The sequence below is a fragment of the Lissotriton vulgaris genome, chromosome 3_1 (assembly GCF_964263255.1).
Source record: "Lissotriton vulgaris chromosome 3_1, aLisVul1.2, whole genome shotgun sequence".
Classification (NCBI taxonomy): Eukaryota; Metazoa; Chordata; class Amphibia; order Caudata; family Salamandridae; genus Lissotriton; species Lissotriton vulgaris.
The window spans coordinates 1,874,940,722-1,874,962,582 of record NC_141689.1 but is presented as its reverse complement, the minus strand read 5'-3'; the positions used below and the strand labels follow the sequence as shown (position 1 = coordinate 1,874,962,582).

At 42.9% G+C, this 21,861-nt stretch overlaps 1 protein-coding gene across 2 annotated transcripts in view; it reads right to left on the bottom strand.

Moving 5' to 3' along the window:
• The window catches only part of GUCY1A1 (guanylate cyclase 1 soluble subunit alpha 1), a 472,623-nt gene that overhangs the window by 178,289 nt on the left and 272,473 nt on the right, over positions 1 to 21,861 (bottom strand). The gene's annotated exons all lie outside the window — the stretch shown is intronic.

Sequence of the window (21,861 nt, the reverse complement as noted above, 5' to 3'; positions counted from 1 at the left end):
AAATTTCCAGTATGCTGGTATAAATAGGATAAATTTGGGAATTTCTATGTTAAGCTTGTTATGCAAGCTTTTAACATTTATGGCATTACACCAGGAAACTTAATTATGTAGCATTGATGGCACATTTATGGCGCAGGAACCCGTGCTTAATTTGAGCTGGTGCTTTCCGATGCTTGGCATCACATGGTGGTGCTGTTTGTCTAATACAGAGACAAGCACAGCAGCAGTTGGTTATTAATTTAATATACCTTAAAATGGCTGTTACCTTCCTTCCAAGCAATTCCTACAGATTTGGGGGCCTGGAACAGTCTGAATTGTCACAGTTGTATGGTTTCATGGGAAATGGCTGTGTTGGTACTGTCATATTTGGCGCTATCAAGAGCAATGGGCTGGTGCAAGCTGCAGTGGCCTCATGACAAGGGCCCTTTCACTTATTTTTCCAAAACTTAAGTATTGGCAGGAACAAAACAAATACCCAGAAGGCGATTGGCAGTAATTTTATAGCTATTTTGTTTAGCAGAAAACGCACTCTCACATAAATTCTGTGCTAAAATATACCACCGAATGCGATTTTTGGATTTTCTGTAATCATGTCATAATATTTTAGTAATTTTGCGTAATCACACTTAAGCAAATTACACCATTTTTGGACACCCCTTTTTACATGAATAAATCCTACTAAGGGCATGGGGAGTGTGCATGGTAGCGGGTTCCTCCATTGGAAAAATGTTTCTTCTTTATGGATTAAAGAAGTGCCACTGCAGAAATACGATGGGATTTCAGTGTGTGTACATACAATTATGAAATTGTAAATGCCTTCGCACTTGTATGTAAAGTAATAACGTAATTCACAAAGTTTTTCCTAAAGGATGCCTGAAAACCTGCCAGTCACATAGCTTTCTGGTCAAGTTACTAGAAAGCTTTGCGAATTCTTAAAAATTGCAAATTTATAATCATCCAAGTGCTTGCCAATATGATTTTTTTTCTGAATTGGTCCTGAGAGTCAGGATTTATTTTCTGTCCGTTATTCACTAAGGACTAGATTTATAATCTCGTGGACAGTCAATTTATCAGTGAGGGAGACGGAGTTAGGTGCAAGGCACTGTCAACTTGACGGGGACCTGCACCAAACTGTTTTCTTTTTTAAAAGAAAATCCCAAATCAGGATCTTCTTTTTGGAATTAAAAAATAAAACACTCCCCTCGTCATCGGCCCATGGGCAGAAACAGAGCTCTGCTTCTGACAGCCCGTACTCCACAGGGCCATCGGAGGGGTTTAATCACAGCGGAGACGGAGCAGTCTCCACCCTGTTTAAACCAGAGATTCTCCCACCATATTTTATCGAAATTTGGTTGGCAGATCATTATGTTGGTGGGTAGCATACTTTGTCATCATTGTGACGGAGTATGCTCAATGCCAACATATAAATCAGGCCCTTAGTTAAATGTGAAATAACTGTCAGGAGGATCTTAAGATGAAGAAATACTATGAGGTTGAAAATGTGCTGTTTTTTCCTAATATGATTAGCAAGAAACAGACAATGTTCCTGACTCAAATGTATTTCTCTCTCCTACTGTAGATCAGTTTGTGTCACAGTGACATAATAAGCCAGGTTAATCATTACAGTCTTTTGTGTGAGGCTAAAGTCACACTTCCCATGTGGCTAAGTTTGGCTATTTTTAATAGATATTCTCTTCTGTGAAATGAAATGAAAAGGAGATTTATAAAGCGCAATACAATTACCCGAAGGTGTCAGGGCACTAGCTCATCTAGGAAAGAAGTGCCGTAAGGTTTTAATTTCAGAATCAGAGACTTAACAGCCGTGTTTTTAGTGCTTTCCTAAAGACCAACAAGTGAGTTTTGTTGTTTACCTCTGAGTGAGAGAGTTCCAAAGTCTGCCCATACCGACCAGAAAGCTTCTCCCACCCCAGGAATTTTTCCTGAACCTAGGGATCACCAAATTATAGGACTCAGTTGAGCATAAATGGCCCGTTGGAGCGTACAGATGAAGGTGCTGCTTAAAAAAGGTTGGAACTGTTTCCTGGGTAGCCTTAAAAGCTATGCAAAGAGCCTTGAACTCGATACATCTCTTTACTGGTAGCCAGTATAATTCATTTAGCACAGTAAAAACAGTTTTATGTTTGGGAATATCTAGTAGAATGTGCACAGTGGCATTTTGCATAATCTGTAGTTTATTTAAGCATTTGGTCCTGAGGTTGATGAAAAGACCATTGCAATAATCAGCTCTGGACAAAACCAGCGCAGAGATCATCAGCTTGCGTAAATTAATCAGAATGAATGGAAGGGTTTTTCAAATAGTTTTAATGTATACAATGATACAGAAATGACCTGACTTTCAAATGTGAGCTTGGAGTCAAAGATGACTCCCACGTTTTTTACTTTAGTTGTAGGGGCTGGCAAAGAGCCCAGTTCTGACGGCCAGAAAGCTGGGGACCAAAAAGTAGTTTTGCTGACATAGAGTAGGACTTCCGTTTTGTTAGAATTCTATTTCTGACAGTTGTTGGCCATCCAGTCACCAACTTGCCGGAGGCACGTAAAGAACTGTGATGCTGTGTCCGAAGGTGAGCCTGTCACAGATACCACAATTTAGGTATTGTCAGCATAGGAAATTGCTGAAAATCCCAAGGACCTAATCAGCTGTGCCAGGGGCGCAAAGTAGATATTAAAATGGGTCAGGCCCAACGATGAGCCCTGGGGTACTGCACACGGTAATGTAAAATTGGGTGACTTAAATTCAGAGAGAGCTACAAACTGTTCTCTGCCAGACAGAAAAGATCTGAGTAAGGTGAGAGCATTACCTTTCATGCCTAGCCTCTCCAGACATTCCAGTCATTTTGTATGGCTTACAGAATTGAATGTGGCAGAGAGGTCAAGCAGCACAAGTGCTGCTTTGCCCCCTGAATCAACTGTCTGCCTGATCTCTTCTGATGCTGAGATCAATGCCAGTTCCGTGCTGTGGTGCTTTCTAAAGCCAAACTGTGTGGCAACCAGAAAAGTATGTTTCTCGATGTAGTCCGATATTGTTACATTCAGGGCCTTCTCGACCATTTTTGGAGGCAAGGGGAGTCTAGAGATGAGATGATAGCTGTTAGGATCCATAACCACCTAAGTAAGCTTTCTTTAAAAGAGGGAGGACTGAGGCTAATTTCCAGTTGATTTGAAATGTGCCTGAGGAAAACATTTGGTTAAAAATGGGAGATAGATGAGAGGCAATTACTTATGGTAGAAAATGAAACAAAATAGGGGGGCATGGGCCCAAAGGAGATCCAGACTTAGTAGACAAAAGTAGATTAATGACCTGATCTGAGGTCAGGGGCGGGAAGGAGAGTAGTTCTGGAGGATCAATAGATTTTAAAAAGGCTAAATATACGCCCTCTTCCCTGTTAGAAGTGGATGGCATATCTTGAGAAGAGGGAGCACTTTGGGACATGGACATAGAGACACCACTGTAAAGTGATCTGACTTCATCCTGAAAGAAAGTGGCTAAGGTCTTACAGAAAGTCTGACTGACTGGTGAGTTGGCTATTTCGGGAGGTTTGGCCAGTTCTTTTACTGTGACGAATAGTTTTTTAGATGAAATTTTAGCTGCACTTATGGCTGTGGTGAAATAGCATGTCATCTGCTCATGCATTGAATTTTTATAGTTTAACAAAGATTGTTTGAAGGCCATTTTGTCATTCGTATCATAACGAGATCTACATTTCCTTTCAAGTTGGCGGAAGTTTTGTTTTTGAAGTTTAAGATATTTAGTATACCAGGGTTCAGAGTGTCTTGATCTTTGATTAGTGGTGGATTTTTCAGGTAAAACCTGGTCAATTGAGCTGCGAAACCACTGCTCAAAGGCAACTGCTGCTGTGTTGGGCTCATTATTACTACTAAGAGGAGTCTGTGCCAGGGAGCTTTCTAAGGTTTCCGTAACAATATTGTTCCATGGACGGAAACATCTGTGAAGTTTATTCTTCAAATTCTCTGATCCCAAATTATGAAGAGAAAGGGAGAACATGACAGCTTTGTGGTCTGACCACGTAAGCGGGAGTGACAAGAGATATTGTAGAGCATTATAATTGGAAAATATTCTGCTAAGCAAGTGCCCTGCAGAGTGGGTACTACCAGTTACTTGCTGAGTAAGCCACAAACGATTTATGATGTCAGTTAAATGTGCTGCATCCCTATCTAAATGATCCTCCCGGTGTAAATTTAAATCACCCAAGAGTGTGAAATCCGGCGCCTGATATATCACATCCAAGGATAGACCAACAGTATTTTAGGAAGTCTGCCCTGTGACCAAGAGGACGATAAAATAATAAACCATTAAAAGTATAGCGATTGTCAATGGAAATCTTGAACAGTGTGGATTCCAGGGTTGACAAATTATGTTGAGCAGTAAATGTCCCTTTCCAGTTACTGATAGATTATGGCCAGCCCACCATCCTTTTTTCCAACTCAGTTTTGTTTAAAAAATGCCATACCAAGTTGGAACAGCAATTGCTACATCTGTGCATTACCTAACTCAAGATGTGGATGGCCATTCACATCATTGGTTTTGCTGATCTAGTACATAATTGTTCAAGGAAAACAGTTTACATTTGTTTTGTGACTCCACATTACTTCAGAGACGAATTGAACAACAGTTGTTATCAAAGCCCTTTAGCTGTACTTCACCGATAAACAGTCCTACCCAGGCTATCAATATGACGTTATTTATCCAGGGATTAGAAAATTCAACATATACTATAATAGATGGGTACTAGTGCATCATACGGACCTTTTTCATCAAAGTATCTTGAGTGACTTCAAATAGACAAGGCGAAAGAAGCTTGAGTTGTCTATTATGTCACTCAGAATCCTGATTGGAACTAATTTAGAGGTTTCTATATTCATATGCTATTGCCAAGGAAAATATTATGCGAGCATCAATCGATTATTATATGATCTACTACACACAGCATTTTATCCATTTACAGGCAATGTCTAATATTTGTGATTGCTTCTCATACAAATATTGCTGTCTCTCTAAAATACTTTTTTTTAAATGCTTTATTGTTCAGTACATAGTTTACAAAAAGAAAGCAAATTATTTTCTTTGAAAATCATAACATTAAGTCATTGTTGTAGGAATATTGTGCACAGTAAAGAAAGGGGAAAGAAAAAAAAAGGGAATATAAAATACAACTATGAGTCCCACTTGGGTTTCATATCAACATCTTCATATGTTGTAACATATGCTGCCAAATTTTCAACCCCAATTGTATCTTCCACATTGATTTTGTGCAATACAAACTGTATTCATATTAAAAACATTGAAGAAATTTGCACGCCATATTTCGAATGTTGGTGCCTCTGATTGAAGCCACATAGAAGCAACACAAAGTCTAGCAAGAGCAGTAGCCATAAATATAAGATAACGAAACGGGTAGTAGCTCTGGATGGAATCAGAGCCTTCCCACACACCTAAAAGCATAATCTCTCTAGAGATATACACATTGATCCCTGTGATTTGTGACAAAAATTCTGAAATGCTCCTTACAAACTGTTTTAAAGCTAAACAATCAAAGAATACGTACACTATGTCAGCCGAACACCTGAAGCATTTCCCGTCATGAAGCCCACCCACTTCATAATTTTCATAAGGAGTATGATATAGATTAAAAAAAAATTGTAGTGTTGAGTACATAAATTCGCTGTCAGCATGACTTTGGTAGCCATATCAATCGATAATTGAACATAAAGACCAATCTTCCCAAAACGTTTACCCCACTTTGTATCTTGTAACACAATATCATCTTGTTGAGACTCCAAAAATATGCCATACAATGCCCCAATCTGAACTCTTTTTATTAAAGCCTCTATTAAATCATTAAATATTATTAGCGTGCGTTTGCAATATTTAATGAGATAGTTGCGGATTTGCAAATATTTAAAAAAATTGTTTTTGGGCAACTTATATTTTCCAACAACATCTGTAAAGGAAATCAAAACTCTTTCACTATACAGATCCCCTAGCCGTTGTATCCCTTTATCCCTTCAAGTAGCCATTTTTGCATCGCCAAAAACTGCAGGAAATATTTCTATAGAATTCAAAGGTGTGTAATAAGCTATACGACCTATAGATATGATTTTACATATCGACTTCCATACTTTGTATGCTGCAACTGCAATTTTAAATCATGTCCTTTTGAAATAACTTGGTTCATAAAATTTGAGTAACGCCTTGCTCGCCTGATTGCCCATCAACATTTGATATATATTCGGAGCTTCAAATGATTGCATTTCCGTCTCGATCACCAAATACTGTATACTCTGCAGCAGACAAATTAAATAATAAAATGTGAAGTTCGGCATGCCCCACCCCCCACGTGCCAACGGTAATGACATAAACTTTGAAGCTCGGCGTGCTTGCTTCTGGCCCCATATAAATCTGTCTACGATAGACTGTAACTGCAATAATTGGTGTCGAGTAAGCTCGAGCGGTACTGTCCTAAAATAATGCATAGCCCTAGGGAGAATACACATTTTTAAAACATTACAACGCCCAACCATTGATAAATGGAGACATTCAACTTTTTCCAAACATCTTTTTGCAGAGGAAAGTATGTCCGCCCAATTTACTTCTACAATGTCTTGAAGTGCCAGCCGAATCTATATACCCAGATATCTTGCTTTTGGCATAACTCTAGCTTCATCGGGGCAAAGCCCCTCAGTACAGACAACCTGGGTCTTAGAAATATTCAGCTTGTAACCAGCGACTGCCCCAAAATTCCACGTCAAAATCCATCTGCATAGGCAAGAACACGTTTTCGATACTTCCCGACAACCATTGACTGTATATTATTAGTTGTTTCCAACAATTGTACCAGTGGATTGATATAGATCGCAAATAGTAGAGGCGAACATGGGCAACCTTGTCGAGTCCCCCTAGTTATATATACAAAGGGTGACTCCTGCCCCATTACACAGATTCTAGCCCGCGGCTGTTTATACATAGTATGTATTGCTTGCAAAAAATGAGATGCAAAACCCATTTTACGCATTGTAGCCCAAAGAAATTACCATGACTCAGCATCGAAAAAAATGAAGCCAATATGTTTTTGCTGCACAGTAGCATAGTCGAGCAATGCAATCACCCTATGTATATGATTAACAGTACTCCTGCCAGGCAAAAAACCATGCTGGTGGCAAGATACCAGGGGGGATAAAACTTGCGCCAGTCGAGTTGCAAGAATTTTAGAATAAATCTTGCTGTCAGAGTTAATTAAAGAAATAGGTCTATATGACCCCGGCAACCTAGAAGGTTTGTCCTTTTTTTGAAGATCACAATATTGGCATTGTCCCAAGATGGTGGAGTGTTCCCACACTGAGCAGCTATAAATGTTGTCAACATGTCTTCCCTAATAATAGGAAAGACTAAACGGTATATCTCCAATGGAAGTTTGTCAGGCCCCGACGCTTTCCCTGATGCTAATCCTTCCAGGGCTTCCTGCAATTCAAGCATAGTAATCGGGGTCTCTAGGTCTTCACGTTCTGCTGACACTAGTTCAGTTAAGCCAAAGTTCTGCAAAAACTGTGCAATATTCTCCTGCTCCACTGGTTCTTGAGTGTATAACTCCTCATAATAGGCATGAACGACATGCAGAATATCTTCAAGTCTTTCAGCTGAACCCCCCTTGCCATCTTCAAGAGTCTCAAACCGCTGAGCAGCTTGTCGACCCGCATCCTTTGAGCTAAACACCTACCGGAGGTTTCCCCGTAATCATTTCTTTCTGCCTTATATGTTTTAAAATGAGCAGCAATTTCCTGACTCCAGACCCTATTAATCTTGGCCTTACAACATGCAACTTTAGTTTGTGCATCTTGGCTATCAGCATTAACTCTAACTGCATGTATAAGTTCCCGCTCTGCTGTTTTTAAGTCCTCAAGCTGACTCAGTATGCCTTCTTTCTGTAGTCCCTGTTTAGCCCACCCGAAACTAAGTGTTTCGCCCTTATACCAGCTTTTAATGAGTCCCATACCATTGGTAAGGAGGACGAGCCTCTATTACTCTCCATAAATAATGTAATCCAATTGCATATGTGCCGAACATATTCCTCATCACCTAAGAGTTTTTTATTAAATGTAAAGGATCTCCGTTCACTTGGGAGGCTAAAACAAGCGAGATCTAATACCACTGGCCCATGATCTGATATGGTACGAGGAAAGACCTGCAAATCGCCACCCCCTATTCATAGTAGCCAGTCTAGAGGTTGTTACCAATGAGAAGCGGTCGCTCCCCACGCTCCCTGCCTGGATATTGCAGCGCTTGGCTCACACTGCTTGCCTGTGAAGAATTTTAGTGCCTGGGTATCGTAGCGCTATTGCTCACTATAATATCGCTATTGCTCACTATTATATCGCTATTGCTCGCTATTGCTAATTAATTATTGTGTCCTTTGCTCACATTTATTTTGTGCAAGTTAGCGCTTGCACTGCTAGACTTTTAAATTCAAAATTACTGCTTGATTGTGCCGGTGCCACTGCCCATAGCGTCATTCATCTCGGTGCCCCAATCTCGTCCTGTTTCAGTTTTGCTTTCGCTGCCATTTTGTTTGTTGTGCCTCGTAGTCAGCCTCTTCACCCCGCTCCCGCCTCCCAGCTGCTCCTCCCTCCCCCCTCCACTATCCACTTATGACAGATGCTTTTGCACGCAGTGTTCGCGCGCAGCGGATGCGCCCTATGCCCGCCGAAGGTGTGCCTAAGGTAAGCCCGTCTATGCCCATCCGCGCCTGGACCGCGTCCAGCGCCAGACCCCCTGGCCCCCGCAAAATCCACTCCACCCGCATTACGTACAACGCCACAACCCTCTCAGCCCTCAACCCCGGCCAACCACCAAACTGCTACCAAGCCGCCCCAGGACACACCCATGGACCCTTCACCTGCCACTCCTGCAAGTTCGACTGCATCAGGACCCACACCAAATCCACAAACTCCAAACAGAGCTCCGACACTAACCACCTGAAATGCATCCTGCTCAACACCCGCTCGGTCCACAGACACGCCATTGACCTATGGAACCTACTCGACACCACATCACCGGACGTCGCCTTCCTTACAGAAACCTGGATGAACGCCTCATCAGCTCCCGACATCGCCATAGCCATCCCGGACGGCTACAAGATCATCTGAAAGGACCGCACCAACCAAACAGGAGGAGGCATCGCCATCGTCCATAAGAACACCATCTGCATCACGACCAGTTCCGACGATAACTTCACTACCGCCGAACACCTCCACTTCCAGATCCACACCGACCACAAGACCACACTCAGAGGCACCCTCATCTACAGACCACCAGGACCCGCACACAATTCAGTGAAGACATCACTGACTTCATCAGCCCACACGCCCTCCCCTCCGAGGACTACATTCTACTGGGAGACCTCAACTTCCACCAGGAAAAGAAAAACGACAGCAACACCACCACCCTTCTGGACAATCTGGCCAACCTCGGACTTGAACAACTTGTTGATACCCCCACCCACTATGCCGGACACACGCTCAACCCAATCTTCAACTCCAGCAAGCACATCTCCTTCAATCACACCACAGCTCTCCATTGGACGGACCACAGCTGCGTTCACTTCAACTACAAAAAGACCACGATACACAACCACCCACAACCAATTCCCCGAAGAAACTGGAACAAAATTACCACCGACCAGCTCTTCACATCGCTTCATCAAATCCCTCCTGCCAAATCATCGGACCCAAACCAAGCAGCCACCAACCTCACGCAATGGATCGCCCACAGCGCCGATGAACTAGCAACCTTGAAAAACCATCAAATCAAGCAAAGCAGTAAAAAAAACCCTGGTTTAACGATGTCCTTAAGAAATCCAAGAAGTTCTGTCGCACCCTCGAGAAAACCTGGAGAAAAAACCCAACCACTGACAACCTGACCACCTTCAAGAATGCCACCCGCAAACACCACCAACTTATCCGATCCACCAAGAAATCAGTATTCAAGGATCGACTTGAAAACAACGCCCACAACAGCAAGGAACTATTCAACATCGTCAAAGAATTTACCAACCCCACCGCCGGCTCCAACGACATCACTCCTTACCAAGACCTCTGCGACTCCCTAGTCTCATTCTTCCACAACAAAATCGCCGACATACATAACAGCTTTGAAAACCAGTCCAGAGACCAGTCCACCCCACCCACCTCCGAACCAAAACCCCCCTCTAACAACCTTTTCGCCTGGAACCCAATCACCACTGAAGACACCATCCGCCTGATGAACTCCATCCACTCAGGATCGCCAACCGACCCATGTCCCCACCACATTTTCAACAAAGCAGACTCCATCATCCCACCCCATCTCCGAGATGTCATCAACTGCTCCCTCAACTTCGCTACCTTCCCGGAAAGCTGGAAACATGCCGAACTCAGCGCCCTTCTGATGAAACTCACAGCAGACCCCAATGAACTTAAGAACTACCGCCCCATCTCGCTCCTCCAATTCCCTGCCAAAGTCATTGAGAAAGCCATCAACAGTCAGCTCGCCGCCTTCCTCGAATCCAACAAATCCCTCGACCCCTCACAGTCCGGCTTCCGAGCCAAACACAGCACCGAAACCGCCCTCATCGCAGCAACAGACGACATTCGAACACTACTGGACAACGGAGAAACAGTTGCCCTCATCCTACTCGACCTCTCCGCAGCCTTCGACACAGTCTGTCATAGCACCCTCATACAAAGCCTCAGCAACGTCGGAATACAAGGAAAAGCATTGGACTGGGTCATCTCGTTCCTCGCCTGAAGAACCCAGAGAGTCCGCCTCCCCCCTTTTAGATCAGAGGCCACTGAAGTCATCTGAGGCGTACCACAAGGATCTTCACTCAATCCCACCCTCTTCAACGTATACATGTGTCCCCTCGCATCCATAGCGCCAACACAACCTCAAGATTATCTCCTACGCAGACGACACCCAGCTGATCCTCTCCCTCACAAAAAACCCAAACACCTTCAAAACCAACTTACATTAAGGAATGAAAGAAGTAGCCGAGTGGATGAAGAACAGCCGTTTAAAACTGAACTCGGACAAAACGGAAGTCCTCATCTTAGATTCATCCCCCTCCGCCTGGGACGACTCATGGTGGCCACCGGAACTGGGAACCGCACCCATACCAACGGACCATGCACGTAACCTAGGCTTCATCCTGGACTCATCCCTCTCGATGACCAGACAAGTCAATGGCGTCTCTTCACGCATGCTCAAAAAAATCTTCTGTTGGATCCCCACCGAAACCAGAAAGACGGTCACCCACGCACTGGTCACAAGCCGACTTGATTACAGAAACACCCTTTACGCCGGAACCACAATCAAACTGCAGAAGAAACTCCAACGCATCCAAAACGCCTCAGCCAGACTCATACTAGACATCCCCCGCCAAGCTCACATTTCCGATCACCTTAAAGACCTCCACTGGCTCCCCGTCAACAAGAGAATAACGTTTCATCTCCTCACCCATGCACACAAAACCCTCTACGTCCAAGGACCCGAATGTCTCAACACGCGCCTATCCTTTTACACCCCCACCCGCCAACTACGATCGTCCAATCAAGCCCTCACCGCAATTCCGCGCATCCATAGATCCACCATGGGGGGAAGATCCTTCTCCTACTTAGCGGCCAAAACCTGGAACTCTCTCCACCCACCTCCGCCTTACACCGAACCACCTCTCCTTCAGAAAACAACTAAAAACTTGGATATTCGATAAGTAAAGCACTCCCCTCCCTCCAGAGCCTTGAGACCCTCTGGGTGAGTAGTGCCCTATACAAACATTGAACTTGAACTTGAACTTGTGTAGCCCAGCTCTGATAATATCCTTTGGTTGGCCCATGGAACGTGTGTCTCTTGTAGACAGAGGATATCTGGATTTATTACCAGCAGATCAGCTCTAAGCCGTTTCCGCCTAAGGACATTATTCAATCCACAGACATTAAAGGTGCATACGCACATCCTCCTGTCAGCCATTGCAAAATAAAGATCTCTTAGCAATCAATGAAAATAGAAATACCCTATCATTCCTACAACCCAAACAATGTACTGCATTTTTCCCCTTTACCCAATCTCCACTCCACCCCACACTCCCCAAGTGACCCTCACCCCTCCCCCACACCCACCCTTGAGTCCCTCCCCACCCCAAAACCCTCCCCCAACATAGAGGCCTTAGGGCCCATCGCCCTTGTGATGTTCGGAGAGTAGCCCAGTTAGTGCTCATCCCTACCGGATCCAAATTCAAAATACAGAAAGATGAAAAACACAAAAGTTGATTAAACCCTAATTATCAGAAGAGTGATGCCAGTTCGTTATTTCTAAATAAATACACAGTCCCGACAGGTTCTACCAATGCAGCCAAAATAATAGTCCTCTATAAGTAGATTGAAAATACTCTTTAGCTAAAATTTCAGAAGTAAAGAAGCAGGTCTGGCCCTTATGAACAATCTTTAAAGTTGCTGGATGCAATAAATAAACTTGAGCATCCTCTGCTTGGAAGGGAGTAATCAGCTGTCGAAGCTGCCATCTTTTCTCAACTGTAGAGTGGCAGTAGTCGGGTCTAACAAAAAATTGCGTCCCCTTCCCTGTCCACTTCTTATCTGGCCTGGCCAGATCGTATAGTGCCTGCTGAGCCAGAAAAGTATTACGAGAAATTAGTATAGCCCTTCTGCTGCTATGTCTGTTGCCCATTCCTTGGAGGCCGTTGCCAAAACGGGAACCTGTGTGCACGTTGAATTTCTTGTGACCATTTCCATTCCTTCAACTTAGGGAATGCTTCCTCAAATAGCTCAATCACAAATTTGTGATCATCTTGCCCCTCAAGACCTTCAGGTACACCAAGTATACCCAAATTGTTCCGGCGTAAGTGATTTTCCAAATCAGTGAGCTTATCATGCACATTGTCCTTGTTGGCCTTTATGTCTGCTACAGCAGCCTTTTGTACCTCCATCTGGTCTTCTAGCGATGATATACGAGTTTCTGCTTCCGCCATTCTTTCGGTAAATTCATTGCATGTCTTGGCCAACCCTCTCACTGTATTTTGTAATTTTTGACAGGCAGTGTGTGTTTTTAGATTTTCAGCTCGAGTTTCAACCCTGTGCTCAGAGATAGATCGATATATCGTTTCCAGCGAGACTTGGCCTTGTAGTTCTTGTGTTTCTTCCACAGGGCCACCCACTGCTCCCAGATCCAACCCTTCAAACAACTGCTCCCCTCCAGAAATCTCCAAATCAGGCACCTCAGTTGATACTGATCCAGCACCTGGCGCCTGGATTTACTTCTTTCGAACAGTGAGGGTTTCTGTAGGAGTACCCCCTAAGGAGGCCTGACCATAGTTGTTATTGATGCTAACGGATGGTGAAACTGTAGTGCACTCATCATATAATTGGAGGTCCAAATCCAAATCTTCATCAACATCTGACATCTCTGAGTGCTCAGATAAAGAATAAAACTTGCTTTCCTTACTGCTAATGGGCTCATTCCTGTCTTCGCCAGCACCATCATTATCTTGAATCTGAGCCAGTTCATCATCATTAACCAAGGGGGCTATAGAATCTTGCACAATCCCAGTCAGATTATCCTCTTCCCGAAGGCCAGGGATCGACTCCTTCCCCCTTGTGAAACTTCAGATGCGTGAAACTGTAAAGAGGTGTTTGGAGTGTTTGCATATTTTTTTACCAATGATCCCTTGAAACATTTGAGAAATCTTAGATGTCCCACATATAAGACCTTTACCCTGTATAGCAGCACGCTCCTGTTGTTCACCACCAGGCATTTCTTTAATCTTTCTTGCAGCTAATGCAACCCGTGTACCAACTACAGCCTCCCCTGCTCCTCTTGTCTTACCACCACGAGCGACCTTGGGAGCCATTCCAATTCCAATTGTTTAATAAGCAAAAAGATGTTATCACTAATAAAAAAATTAGTGCGAACCAGTAATAGCTGCTCCCAAAAGAAAAATCCCTAGAGCCACAAAAAACAGAGATCCAGCTTCACTTAAATTGTCTCAGTCTCAGTTTCTGTCCAGCACAAAGACAAATTTGAAAAGGAAAAGAAAACAAGGTATTAGAACTGACCAAATTCTCTTATTCCACTCCACCGTCACTCCGCTGTACGAGGCAATGCACAATCCAGCCGCCATCCCTTACTATTTTGCACATGTCTCAGCTGTAAGACGAAACCTTCAAGCCCCCTTCAAACCACCTCAAACGCCCCATAGCTCCACGCAGCACACACCTTCTCGGCTGCCGCTTGTTGCTGGAAGTCTCACTTGAAGCTTGTGTCCGAGTGTCACTGCACTGCCCCTGCGGTGATTGCTGCCGCCACACGCTGCTTAAAGAGAGTTGATTTTCATTTTGGCCCCAAAAAGCTCAATTATTCTCCGTACTGCCGTCCGTGTATCTTCAGCTGTGAACCGGAGCCTTCAATGGCTCCATCTCCTCACAGGCTCTCTCCGCTCTCCTCGCTACCGCCGCTGCTGAAAATCACACATAGAGCTTGGAATCAGGTGCCGCTGCGGTGCTACTAAGTTAATTACCGCCACAGTGAACTGGTTGAAATGAATAGCCATCACTCTTCAGAGTTATGGCAAATCCCGGACAGACATCAGATTTCTCTGAAAAGCTCAGCCATCATCTTCATAATGCTGTGAAAATGCAGTGAAAACACATTATACCACGATAAGAACGAGCCTACAGGAGCTTCTCACTCACACGTTCACTTCATGGACGCCATCATGCCCCGACCTTCCTCTCTAAAATACTTTTAAACTATGTCTGAGTAGAAAATATATTAATTAATGTGTGCTTGCCTAAGTCAATTCATTACTACTGTGGTGGGGAGTGGCCTGAGGATTGCTCTACAAGGTGTGCTCCTAGCTGAAGAGGATATGACTCCTGGTATGCAAACATTACGGGGGGTGTTGCAGGTGTCATCAGTAAAGTTGGGATTGCTGAAACGCTATGCAGGGGGCAAGAGGACTTCTGCTTTCCAAGTTGGCTTTTTATTGCCCTGGGTAGGTAATGCCACTGCCGAGCGGTAGTGTGATTGTGGATTAGGCCATTTGGAGTCCATATATCACATAATCTTCTTCTGCCACCAACGAAAATCCCTGATCAAAATACATTTGCATAGAATCATGAAAGATGCCAACATGCCATTAGCAAGAGAAAGTATGACTTGCTTTCACTCATGTGACTTCTGATAACTGTAGGGTAGTATATGAACTTCTTAGAATGTCACATGTAATGAATTATACAACCTCTATGAAAAGCAAAACAAAAATCTTACACCTTCTTCTCTGTTATGCGTACTGACTCATGAGGGCTACACGGGGAAAGCCATGGGAAACAAAGTAATCTAACCCACCCAGGAAGAGTACCTGAGGGATGATAGGACAGTCATCCAGGAGTGATACTTGTGGCCTGATTCACAAACTGCATTTTGTAATACATTAACAAGCAATGCAGTAATACGACTTACTTAAAATTGAAATTCAAAAACCTGCAGGTGGAACTCTCATACCTTGACCTTTCCTATTTTCTCTGTGGAGATGCTCACACATGTAAGTTTACTATTTAGGGCCCAATTGCGATGTCAGAGGGACTGGAGTCCGTCTGACATCGCTCTGGAAATGGAACCAAAAAACCTCCTGCCGTCAGTTCCAGACCAGCTATTAGGATGCGACCAAACCCTGTTTGGTCGCAACCCCATACTTTGCTATGGGAGCATGCATTCCGAACCGAATCCATGCTCTCATAGCAAAGAGTAGAGGTGCAGTTCATCTCTGCACCCTGTGACATACACCACAAGATGCCTACCACCGGGTGAAGGGATCAACAGGGGGCACCATAGGTGGCCCTAGGCCGCCATTTGGCGGCCTTGCACATATGGGGGCCCTATTGGAGGCCCCAAAAGACAGTTTCCCAATGACTTTCTGTGTCAGAAAGACTGGCAAATAAAGGCATTGGGAAACTGCCATTGTAATCCCTCAGCCGGAAAAAGCAGGCCTAGGGATTACTGCTGTACTTCCGAATGGTAGACAGGCTCTCCAAGCCCATCGTCAGCCATACGGTACTCCTGTTTGAAATATTTTCCAACAGACTCCATCAAAATGAGTTGGTCGAAAAGTATTACAAACAGGAGATTACGATGCGGTAAGGATGGCTCGGATTGAGGATTGGAGTCATTCCCCACGCCTTGCAATCGGACCCTTAGTTGTAAATTGGGGGAGATTAGGCAGAAGGCTTAGAAAACGGGGAATACTTACTACCAAATGGGATGAGGTTAGGGAGAAGTATTGAGGGGTCTAGAGAGGAGCAGATACCCACCCTCAAAAGAGTAAGCCCATTGACATTCACAAAGTGCACTTCTAAAGTTACTAGAGCCAAAAAGGACCCATAACAGACTAAATGCTCTACAGCTCAGATCTGGATTAAGTCAGGCACCACACAAGGCTAACCCCTAGTATCAAAACATTCTCCCACAGAAAATAACTGAATCAGAGTCTTAAAACTGAATCTCACAGAAAATAATATTAAAACAAGTTAATTTTGTTAGTCTTTGTAAAATTACATGTACAATTAATTTAATGTTAAAAAATATTTCCTGATGAAATATGTTATCAATTGTTTTTACTTTTTTAAATATAAATGTCTTAGAATAATTAAATCAATTTAAATTCATTCTACACATATATGGTTGTAATTTTTAATACACAGTAAATGAATATAAACATTTTGCTTTAGGTGGGATTTGGTTTTATACATTATTTTAATTTAATTTATTTCAGTTAATGAAATATGTAATTCAGAATTCAATTAATGTTTTCAATTTAGTTCTACATATATACTAAATATATAAAATTCATTGACATTTTTATTAAACAAAACTTTTTTACTATATTTAAGTTTTTTTATGTTTTATATTTTTCCTTTACTTTACAATGGAGCAATCTCTGCCTCAGTGACGTAGAGCTCCGTCTTATGTGAAAAGTTACAAGTAGTAACTTTAAACTCATAAGTGTGGCTCCACCCAATGCTTCAGGGGACAAAGACATTATTTCACACTTTGCAGTAAATTTACTCCTGGAAATGGTGAATAATCAAAAGTAGTAATTATACTAGATAATGAAAGGGTACATTTACATGTGTAGGTGTATTCACATGTAAATGTACCTTTGTGATAGACCCCTTTGAATACATATTATGACATTGGGCACCCACTTAGGAACCCAGAGATGGGTATTCATTATCAGTGAGAGGAATGCTGGCAGAATGAGGTTACTTGTTACACCAATGTCTGGGGAACGGGATGCCATGAATGGGTGAGCCTGTTCCCAGCATTCACAGGTTCTGCTTTACATTAGCTCATATTTCAACTGTGTCCCAAGCTCTCTGGATGCAAACCTTCAGATCCTATTGCCCTTAAGAGTATGGCTGCTTCGCTACCAGTAGATTGAGATTGAAAGATTTCAAGATGTGGTTGTAAGGGGATTAAGGAATCCATGGAGTATTCGCTTGAACTAAGGCACAGGGACCAGGACTCCCTATGATGCTTGGATACGTTTGATGGGGGTTGCCTGGGTTTACTGGATGATGGCATTGCTTGGTAAGAGACAGCCTACAAGCAGCCTTAGTTGGATTTATTCACCAGGTGTCCAAGAGGCGGGGGATTTCACTTTCTATTGATTTGTATCTTATACTACGCTCTGCATTCTGAAGTTTATGCTTTCTGGCTCTCCTACCCTTTCTGAATGTTGTTTAAGTGAAGAGTGAGACAGGGAGAGATGGTGAGGTTACACACCTGAAAGGCAGGGTACAAGGTAGCTTGGTCCTGTTTGCATTGTTGGCCCTATATTTTACAACAGTCAAAAGGAGTGCATCAAATGACACGTTATTTATTTATTCTATGATGCACTGAGCTCAGCCATGTAGCCCACTGTGCAGTCTATGCACTTGACACTATGTAGCTACCAACTTGCTTCTTTATCACAGGGCAATCCTACACCCAGAAACCCTCCTAGATCATCCACAACAATTATATATGTTTGGCACAACTCTATGCAACATTTTGTGCAGAAAACGGATCCAAGCCATCTGGCTGGTGGAACGTGTTCCATATCAACATCAAGCCACACCTGCATAATGCCTTTCAGCAGCAGTGCAGATTAGACACACATACAGACTCACCATGCACCCAGCATGGCTGCAAGCCATCTTGCTAGCTAAGCATTGTCAGCTCAATGTCACATCCATTGCAAACTATGGTCACAGATGGTCTTAAAGAACAATTCAAATTAGACACAACCCCTGACACCATTATATCCATAAAATGTATTTAAGGCATACATTAGCTATATGTTTGAAATCCCAATTGTACAGCAATATACCTTACACTGACAAGTCTAAATTGTTTCACCAATCCACATCCCAACGATCCTATGGAAGGTACATTAAGCTTATCACACCCACGTATACATCTGTAGGATTTAAAGCCACATAATCGGTAAAAATGCCTCAAAAATAACAATGACCTAAAGCTGAACAACGTACACTGTACACCCTAGCAGAACTAAAAGAACAGTAATGCACTTCAGCACGCACATCCATGCAAATAATGCTACACATTCATACATAATATTATTTAGCCAGAAACTATTGAATACATTCCATTACTAAACAATACACACGCATACTTGAACCTTGCCAGCCCCTGTCCAGTATGATACCCTTCTGCACAATATGAAAATCAAGCAAATCCAATATCAACAGATATCTCTGATTTTGGGCAAAGACAATCCTAGAACTGTATACCGAGTACATAGTCCAAAAGTGCTTTAGTCAATACAAGGGGTTGGAATGTGCTACATAAATGCACTTCATTTAACATAAATCAATATTTATTGAATTCTGTTTCGGTGCATCAGTGTTCATGTTTATGTTTTTTTTACTTGTAAAAGGCAGGCTGCAGAACTAATTTGCTTATAGGTGCAGGAGAACATTGTGAATAAGATGGTACATAATAATTGGATCAAACTCTAATAAAGAAGGAAGGAAGAAATCTGCATTAGGAAAACAGGGACGAAAATGAAATAGTAGATGCTAGAAAGAGTGGGGCTTGAATACTTGCAATACATTTTCTTATCTGAAGGGAGGCAGCTGTTCCTCTAGTCGTTTGCTTTTTACGTTGCAGGCTTGGATAAGTGTCATTCTACCATTGTAAGGCCGATCCTGGTTGCCACAATTTTAATTTAAGAAAGCCCTGTGTAAGTGATATTGGCTAAGACAAAACATGAATTAGTCACAATTACATCTAATTTAGATTTGCTAGGATGTGTGGGGCAAGAACACTGACAACATACTTGCAAGTAGTGCAGCAGCAGCTATTATTGGGTGTTATTGGGCGTTACCCTGCCTCCTTTGACACACCACTTTCTACCCATTGCCTCTGTTGCCAAAGATCTAACTGAGCAGTGTTCATGAAAAGACAAGTTTCATGGTTTTATGAACACTGTCGGTGCACAGGTCAGGAGGGTGAGGGGGCTGAAGGGGATGAGGAACGATCCAGCTACAGTGTTGCTTCAAAATACAACATTCTGCAGCTGGGCACCTGGACTGCACGTGGGGGGAGTAGTTCATCTACGATCTTCTAATACATGCACAATCCTTTTATTTAGCAGACAGGCAGTACAATATATATGGGTAAATGTAGCTGTCAGGGTGCACATCAGTTCATCCCTGTGGCCAATGAGGAGCCACACAGTGCAACAGGGTCAAGATCCCATGCACTGTCCCAGCGACTTATACCGCTGTTCTTCTAGTCCTATCAATAAGCTTGGACAGGGATTGAAGTGGGACTTACCCTTTTCTAATCTTGCGCTTCTGCTCTGGCTGGCACCTCATTGTAATTATGGCTTGCTTGTTCCAATATACAGTGCCAGATTCCTGCTCTGCTGCTGCCATAGAACCTTCGAGTTGCCATCTAAGGTAGCAAGGAAAGTAAAACAAATGTTGTTTCTCTGCTCATGTGTGTGTATGTGTGTTTGTGAGTGATTGACAGCGACTGAGACTGAGTTAGAATGCGTTTGAATGTTTTTGAGAGTTTCAATGAGAATGAAAGTGAGTGGAAATCTGGGTTTTAGTGAGTGTATGAATAAGTCTAAGTGTGTAGGGAATGGGTAAAGCAGTTTGAGTGCATTGTAAGCAGTGAGTGATTGGAGATTGTGAGAGGGTGTGGAAGGGCATTAGTTGTATTAACTATCATTGGAGCAGCATATTAAGTTGCACAAGGGCTCATAGTCATTAAGTGTGAAAGGATGTACATCTGTTTGTGAGTGTGAGAACCAGTGACTATGAGTATGTTTGTTTATAACTGTCAGTTCGAGTGAGTGTTTGTTACAGTGTTGGGGGGAAGAGTGATTGCAAGAGTGAGTGAGCATGAGTGAGTGAGAGTGTGTTTGCGAATGTGAGCATGCCAACGGCTATAGCATAGTCAATATAATTCTGGGCTTATGGCGGCATCCAAGGTAACATGCTGCTGCTGGCATACTGGAAATAATTCTTGCCATAAGAAAGGACATCCATTTCAATGCACAGGCCCCATAATTCTAGAAGTAATTCTTGGCATGTCCCCTGTTGAAAAATGCTTGATATTGCATGCCAGAGGACATTCTTGGCATGGAGACACCCAGGGCAAAATGCTTTCGCAGGGGCTGTGGAGGTCATTCTTGGCATAAGGGAGGGCACCTAAGGCAAAATGCAGACCCAGCAATACTGGAATAAACACTTGACATAAAGGGGCACCTATGGAAAAATGCTGGTGTTGGCATACTGGAGACAATTTGTTGCCTTACAGATGGCAGCCAAGGCATGTTGGGGCCGCTGGGCGGGCTGGGGGAAGCAAACCATTTTAAAATATGAGTGGCAATATTCTGGCACTGGAATATTGTATGCAAGTATTGGCATGGGGGTTCCCATAACAAATGGTGGCATTGGCACAATTAAGGTAATTCAAATCATAAGTACAACTCTCTAGGCAAATTTACAAAAAAATGGTGAAAACGATGCAAGTATTACACTCCTCCACCTTTAAAGATGACCAGCTGCCATTGAAGTAGTGTGATATTTGTTTGACATAAAGGAATCTGTCAATAAGATTGTATGATAAAGACAGTCTGTGTACCTTGTAAGAATGTAACAAGGTCCTCTACAGTTTCACTTTGTCTTTTTGAGGAAAATTGAAAATGAGTGCCAGGCAGAATAGAACTCTTGCTTCTTTTGCAGAATCTGACCAACAATTTGTTTCAAGTTTCTTTTCTGAACAAGCAATTGCCTCGTTGAATTTTAGCAATGTATCTATCTTTTTTATCCAAATTGCATCCACAACAAATTAAATAGCACCCAGACTAGAACATTTGGAGCTTGCTAACTAACCACAATGCTCTCCTTGCAGCTAAATCTTCCATTGCTGGGCAATAAAGTGATCATTCTGTGGCTGCCTGCTCCTGGCTCATTAGAAAGGCCTTGATCCTGTTTCTAGCATCCCGACCACAGCTCACCTCAACTGAAAGGTGCTTGTGCTTCTTGGAAAGCTGCAGGGGCAGCTCTTACATAAAAAGCTGCTCTGCTTTCACTCTGTGCCGGCCTCTCCCGTACCTTGTCAAGGGGGATATGCAAGATCAATATTCACAGTGTTACCTTAGAAACTATATGGTATGACATTATCAAGAAGATGTTTTCCCATGTTTAATGTGTGCAAAATGTGAATATTTCACAATAATGTTTGCATTACAGGTTTTAAAA